The sequence below is a fragment of the Etheostoma cragini genome, chromosome 6 (assembly GCF_013103735.1).
Source record: "Etheostoma cragini isolate CJK2018 chromosome 6, CSU_Ecrag_1.0, whole genome shotgun sequence".
In the NCBI taxonomy this organism is placed as follows: Eukaryota; Metazoa; Chordata; class Actinopteri; order Perciformes; family Percidae; genus Etheostoma; species Etheostoma cragini.
In genome coordinates this window covers 568,292-575,435 of record NC_048412.1, presented here as the reverse complement: position 1 = coordinate 575,435, position 7,144 = coordinate 568,292, and the positions used below count along the sequence as shown (strand labels likewise).

The window sequence follows — 7,144 nt, the reverse complement described above, 5'->3', positions numbered from 1 at the left end:
CCTTTTTTAACCGAAAAAATTATAAAAAGGCGCAAAAAAGCAAGATCACGGAGCAAAGGTAATCTGAAGTTCTCTTGCTTAAAGAACAAATTGGAGTGTGTGTGGGGGGGGGGGGGGGGGCTGTGTCACAAAGCGTTGTGAGTCTCAGTGATCGGGTCTCAGTGATGGGGATCTTCAGGACAATCCATTTAGCTGCGTCAACCAGCAGCACCCCTCTGTCTGGCATTATCTGGTTCCAGCAGAGGGCCTCAGTGATAACAAGACAAACTGCTGCTCATGAGTCACAGGCTCACAACTGGGTCCGCACCAACCTGAGTCCAGGTCCTCTTCAGAACCCAGTCTGACATTCTGACGAACGCGCAACGAAGACACGACATTAACATTTACGCACGGCCTACTGGTAATTTTAGAGATACACGTATGACATAATTTGAGTCCTACAGCGGGCTAGAGGGACTGTCGGGCCCTTCCAGTCCCCTGTTTTGATTGGATATCACAGAATGTGTGGAGTCACCGTGATATATCGGCATATCGCAGGCGAACATGAATGATTTGTACATCATTGAGCAGCACCACCTCCCTGACTTCAGCACCATGGAGAGCAAACACGCTCTCACACTGAAAGGAAGTCACACACACACACACACACGGACACACAAACGCACGCAGGCACACATCCACACGTACACATGCGCACACGGAGCCCCTGTCTGTGGGCTTCCATGACCCGCTGTGCGTTTAGCGTGACTCAACAAAAGTTTTGTGCCAACAAAATAACCTTGAAGGAAATATGATATCCCACAAATCCATGCAAGAACTGAAAACATGGTATTGATTTAGGCAGTTTTTACATATTCATGTATTAGATTGTGTATAATCTATTGTGACGTTTGTCATGTTGTAAAATACTACAACACCTATTAGATAAAAAACACATAGGGCAACGTTAGATTTACATCATATGTTGACAGACATGTGTCACACACAGCCTGCCTGTCTGCGCACGGCTCTGTGTGATAGAGGGGAGCTCGTGGTTGCGTTATGTAACACACTATGGAATGCTCGTCATATTGCGCGTGCACTGTCAGTGGTCTCGTTTCTTGTCCAATCGTGTGTGTCCTCAGTGTGCACGCAGCTCTCCTCCAGCCATCATCCGAGCAGAGAGAGGCAGAGAGAGGCAGAGAGAGGCAGCCACCCCCGGAGCACCAGCAACCACCATCACACAGCCAGGCAAGCATTCCATTTATTCTCCTTTCGCCAAAAAACATTTCAAACCAATCTATTATTACCATTAGGTTTAAAATAAAAGAATTAACCAAATGAAATTGAACCATACAGAGGGCGGGAACAGTTTGGGGGAGCAGCTGTTTACAAGTTCAAGAATGATTCTTTAGTCGAGTCACCCAGATGTTCTACAGCATGAAGGCTGTAGGGGTTCTGGGTTTAAATGTGGACCCACCAGCTCTGAAGTTGGATGTTTACATCGCCATTGCTTAGCCTATGTCGTGCTTCGCGTGCCTTTGTGTGTGTGTGTGTGTGGGGGGGGGGGGGGGGGGGGGGGGGGGGGGGGGGGGCAAAAAATCCCCATCACTGAATACAACACTAAGACTAAAAGACAGAGTGGGAGGGGGTGCTGTCTTCGTCAGTGGGTCTCATGACATGGACATCTCATCAGAAACAATAGAAATGACTGGGAAGTGATGTGAAAACAAAGGCAGGCATGGGAACATGTAAACATGGGAGGGGGGGGGCGTAGCTTCAATATTACGAGCAGTGGTTGTAACTCATGGCTGGTATAGTCTTCAAAAAATGTTACATTGAGTTTATTTTGATATTTTCAGGTATTTTCAAAGGTTTTAGCACTACATTGTCTATGTGGAAGCATATGAGGAATGGACATGATGCTGTTGGGTTTGTCATAGCAGTCAGCTGAGTTTTATGTGTGATAAAACATCTTCTGGGATATCAGAACACATGTTTTTGACATGCTTTATGCTCCCTGGAATGATGAAGTGATTATCAGTCATGACATCATGCATGATGATGCAGTCTGTTTAAAGGTTGATGAGCTCTGAACGAGTGATGCCAACGATGTGCTGCTTGAAAAAGAAGGACATCATTCCATTTTCAAAATACCAATTCAAAATGTTTGTTTGATTAATGGATTCAAAAAAATCAAGAACACAATCTTTTAATACAGGAATTTTCAGCATTTATGTATAAGAAAAGAAGTACGTTAAACATACTGTATGGGGGGTCAATCCCTAATGTGAGGGGATTATTAAAACAATTTTGAAGGTTGCTTCTTGCTTGTACAGTTTACAGCATAAGTTTTCCATGAAACTCTTTTATATCCTTGCAAAATTGGTAAAGTAACTGAATGTTCTCTAACCTAAATGATATCATTTGGAAATGCGGTCGAATCGGGACCTTTAAATTAATTACAGGAGATCACTGCTGACATGTGTTAGAATATAGAAGCTCAGTTAAGCTCAAACCTTCTGAAACTGCACAGCAGTCTGCCGTCTAGGAGTTCATCAGTGTGCTTTAAATGTCGTCACCACTGGGAAAAGCCTCCTTAAAAACAACGCCAACAGGAAAAATGGGCTGAGAGCAAACTGGAATAAACCGATTTAATCCATGTGCATGATCAACGTTAGAAAGCACAGTGACAGGGATGGATTAAGGGAATCTATCAGTCACACCCACTCCATGCTGTTTCAGAAGTTGACCATCTGGATAAGGGAAATGGCTCCAGTTGAGGCTTAAAGACTTGTTTACCAGTCACGTTATGTGCGTTATGTCAGCATCCGTCTGACAGCTTTAACCCAGCCCTCCTGTGTTTGGTTGGGTTGTGGGAGTGATTGTGTGGTGCTTACGCAGATAGTGTGCAGCAGTTTGTCATGCTTAGGAGAGCTGAAAATCCTGCGTTTGCAACTTAGGTAATGCTTAGCCTGTCGCTCAGTGGGGAGCCAATCAACACTGTCTGGAATCAAGCAGAGGATCCGGGTGCAGACCTGAAGGCCTACTGCCACAGGGGCTAGTTCAGGATCAACACAGTGGAAACAGGCAAAATGTCAAAAATTAAAACTGATGTGAACCTGTCAACTAATATCTGGTAGCAGAGAGTATGGGCAGGCGTCTGCACTGTAAAAACTGGTCAGTGGGTCTAACTCCACAAAATGTAGACAACATTTTCCAACTTCTTTTCCAAGTTTAGGGAAGTAACTAATATTTTGAGTAGGACAAATGAAAAATATGATTTTATTATTATTTTTTGTTTTGACAGTGTAAACGGCTTCAAATAATTAGTTGCAATTATGTCAATTTCTAACGTTTATTAAATCATTGCATGTCAGAAGCAATGAGCTGGACAGTGTCCAACCAGCTCACTGGGTTCCAGGTTACAAGCAGTGGAGTAGTCTCATGTGTTGTAGTGAGTTTGCTAAATACTGTATAGATAGTGGCCAGCCTCGGCCTTTGGGAGGGCATATCATAGTGGGGGGTCTGGGTGTCCTCCCTCAGGGAAGTATTCAGCCTCAACAGCCTCATTTCCTGTAGTCGGATACATTATTACGCACCAATTTACAGAGCAAATACCTATATTAAGCCTACATGACAAAGAAAAACACACATCACAATTCAAGATATATGTAAAAATTATAATGTAAAGCATGTTGTTGGGTGTCTTTGGCCATTTTTAAGTTGGTATATGGAAATCCTGGAGCTTTCTCAGTGGTGTGCATACATGTGTATCACGTAGACTACACCATTGGTTCACACCTGACACTGTTGGGTGACTAGCACCATGTCATCCAGGCCGAGAGGAGATGATTCTCTTGGAAATGATTTGGCTCCAGGTGGCTACAGCTGATCTCGGACTACTTTATTTTTCACGCTCTTGTGTCCCCGCCCTCCTGCACTTCCTTCACATGGCTGCATGTCGTTGCATAAAAGTAAAAAAGTCACTTTTTAAGAAAGAAAAACACCGCTCTCTCCTCTCAACAACACCCATTAAACCACATCTTAGGCAACAAACAGCTGACGTACTAGTCAGTAGCACTTGGATGACTATGTAGCATAGGAGCTGAGCTGACACCCGCTGGCTCAAGGACACATTGTTTATTCAGTCTGAGAAGAAGAACACCGTGCAGCTGAATGGTGAACACCCACACACACCACACACACCACGTCGGCACACTCCAGATATTTTCTCAGTGAAGAACAGCGTCTCAGGATGAGCAGCAGAAGCCCACACTGTGTACTGTGCAGATTTACACATAATTGGTCCCATCTAGCCCTTCGTACAGCGTTTTCTTTCCCTTGGTTGCTAAGACTGTTGCTAGGGCAAGGCTCTGCGTACTCGGCCCTGCTTGGTGCCTATAATCGGGTTCTGCTGTGCCGGTGTGCCAGGCAGCTGTGCCGTGCTCCAGCATGATGACACTGTGGATGCCTGAAAATGAAAGTGAAACTGTAGGCGAGGTGATGCAGGCCGCCCAGAACGCGGGGCTATATTTGAGTCTGATGAAAGGGAGTTGGAGCTTGATTCCCTCGAGTCTCGGCTCTATTTTTGCAATCCTCTTTGGACCTCGGTACGGAAAGAAAGAGGATTTTTGCACGAGTCTGGGCTGCTCATGAAGGGAACACGGCTTGTATTGGGTCAAGTGGTGATGTCATTCTGTTATTGATGGGGAACTGTTGGGGAACATAGATAGACAGATTGATCCCCATAAAATGGGAAATCACAGTGTAGCAGCAGCAAAATCAGGCACACAGCACACAATATAAATATGATGAAAGTTAGTTAGTTTGAAGTTAGTTGATCGAGGCAAAATGGAAAGCGATGTCCCATCTGGTCAGAGCGGGGGAAACACTGATGCCACAGCAGCCCACAGGCCTTACATCATCCCAATGCAAAGAAAGGAAACAACGCATGCAGTTACGCAACTGACCCCTAAGGCAACGATGCTGAGAGGAAATCAACAGGCGAGAGGAATTCAAGTGATTGTATGACATGTATTCAAGCATGAGAGACATCCTGCATCTTTTAGATTCATATCATCAATAAGAAATACGTTTCTGCCTTCAGGGTGCATGTACGGAAGGAAAAGCTTTGCAGGAGATTTACTAGTTTGGCCTCAACTTGGAGCCATTGTTTTGAACTCTTGTGTTCTCCTCCACTTTATAAAGTATTAAGTCTAAATCATCTCCGGATTGTGTTCTTGATCTTGTTAGCTAACTTCATTCCAATTTATAAACTCTGGTTTTACACTTCTTTCTGGAATTTATGGTCAATTATTCTCACTTAAAAAAAACATTACACTACATAATATACATTTGAATAAAACCAAAATCAATAAAAGTAGAGATCTCATCCTTCCTTTCACTTGCAAAGAGCATCATATGGAACCAGCCATGTTATTTTGGGCGATTTGGTTTGAAGAAAACCAAATTTCTGATTGAAAAACTTTAAAAATGGGTGAAATTTGACCCAAGGAAAACAGGAAAGAGTTAAAGAGGATAAAATATCACTCCATCATCTATTATCTGTCAAAGCTGAGAGCACTTTGTAGTTTTTGGCAGGCAGCCCCACAGCCATGGCCCAGACGGAGCACCAGGACAGTGGGTGTAGTTTGGCTTAGCAGTGTTGTACTGAAGTTGGTCTCCTTTCATCTGCCGCCGTGCTTCTTCTGATCATCCTAATCCTGCATGAAAAAAAAAACGCCAGAATATTAAAAGAGTAATGGCAATCTTTCTTCTTTCTTCTGTATCTGTGTAGTCTCTGAACTCTCGTCTCTTTTGAAACCACACGCAGATGAGTTTTTGTTTAAAAATCTGCATCTGTCTTATCTTTTATACTGTTTTTGGACACACTGGCATGGTTCTATGGAGATGTCGGTCTATTGGTGGACAAACACCTTTGGGCCGGACTGAATAATCTAGAAAACAGTCAGATGTAATGCAAAGGAATGTTGGAGAGACATTCATGGTCCCCTGAGGATGGATCATTAAGACTCCCCAGACCTGTCCTGCAGTGCCACCATGACGTACTCTTTACATGCAGACTAGGATTCTGAGTTTGAGACTATTGGATGGATTGCCAGGAAATTGTGTACAGGCAGTCATGGTCCCCAAACAATGGACCCTAGAGATGTTTGGAGATCTCTTGAGGTCGGCATTTGTGAGTCAGCGTGAAATATCTCGCCAACTACAAGATGGATGGCATTCATGGTCCTCAGAGGATGGATCCTCAAGACTTTGGTGATCCCCTGACTTTTGCTCTAGTGATAAGATGTGACCAACAAACCTGCTAAACGCCAACATCACCACTGTGCTACAAGTCTTAGGACCCTATTTTAACGATCTACGTGCACAGCGTGAAGCGCATGGCACAGGTGTGTTTAGGGGGTGTCCAAATCCACTTTTGCTAGTTTGGCGGAAAAAAGGGTCCTGGCATTGGGAGCACGGTTCAAAAGGGTTGGACTTGGTGTCTTCATTAATCATAGGTGTGTTTTGGGCGTAACAAGCAATCAACCAATCAGAGAGTCCGCTCCCATTCCCTTTAGCCAGGCGCATTTGCAACTTGGCTCACTGCTATGATGATGGCGGATTTGCACTGTAATATTTTTGTTTTTAATCTCTTGCATGTGTCACCTCTCTATAAGACCAGCCCAACCATGGGCGCAAAAATGGGTGGAGGTGCATTTGCTATTTAAACGACATGGGACCAGGATGGGAAATTAACAACTGTGTCGGTCTGAAAATAGCAAAGACACTTGCACTGGGTGCAAGATAAGGCCCTTAGTCTTGTTATCTCATTATTTTTACAAATTATACGTGTTTTGCTGATAATCTTTGACTGTTAAAGGACTTTACTAATTCCGGTTTAAAAAGGTACTTAAAAGCTATTTTTTTTTCGGTTAATGTGGACAATTTGTTTCATTAGGTCATCAATTCAATTCAATTTCAATTCAATTTATTTATAGTATCAATTCATAACAAGAGTTATCTCAAGAGACTATGTGTGTGTTAGTCATGCTCTGGAGTTTTTGTGCCATCTGTACCAGGCAGGATGTGTGTGTGTGTGTGTGTGTGTGTGTGTGTGTGTGTGTGTGTGTGTGTGTGTGTGTGTGTGTGTGTGTGT

The 7,144-nt window shown here is 43.7% G+C and overlaps 1 protein-coding gene across 3 annotated transcripts in view; it reads left to right on the top strand.

Moving 5' to 3' along the window:
• The first annotated feature begins 1,064 nt into the window (after positions 1-1,064).
• sybu (syntabulin (syntaxin-interacting)) overlaps positions 1,065-7,144 on the top strand; it is a 15,493-nt gene continuing 9,413 nt past the window's right edge. For all 3 annotated transcript variants that reach the window (XM_034874635.1, XM_034874634.1, XM_034874633.1), the window contains exon 1: positions 1,065-1,230. The gene's annotated coding sequence lies outside the window, so the exon portion shown is untranslated. The remainder of the gene's footprint in view (positions 1,231-7,144) is intronic.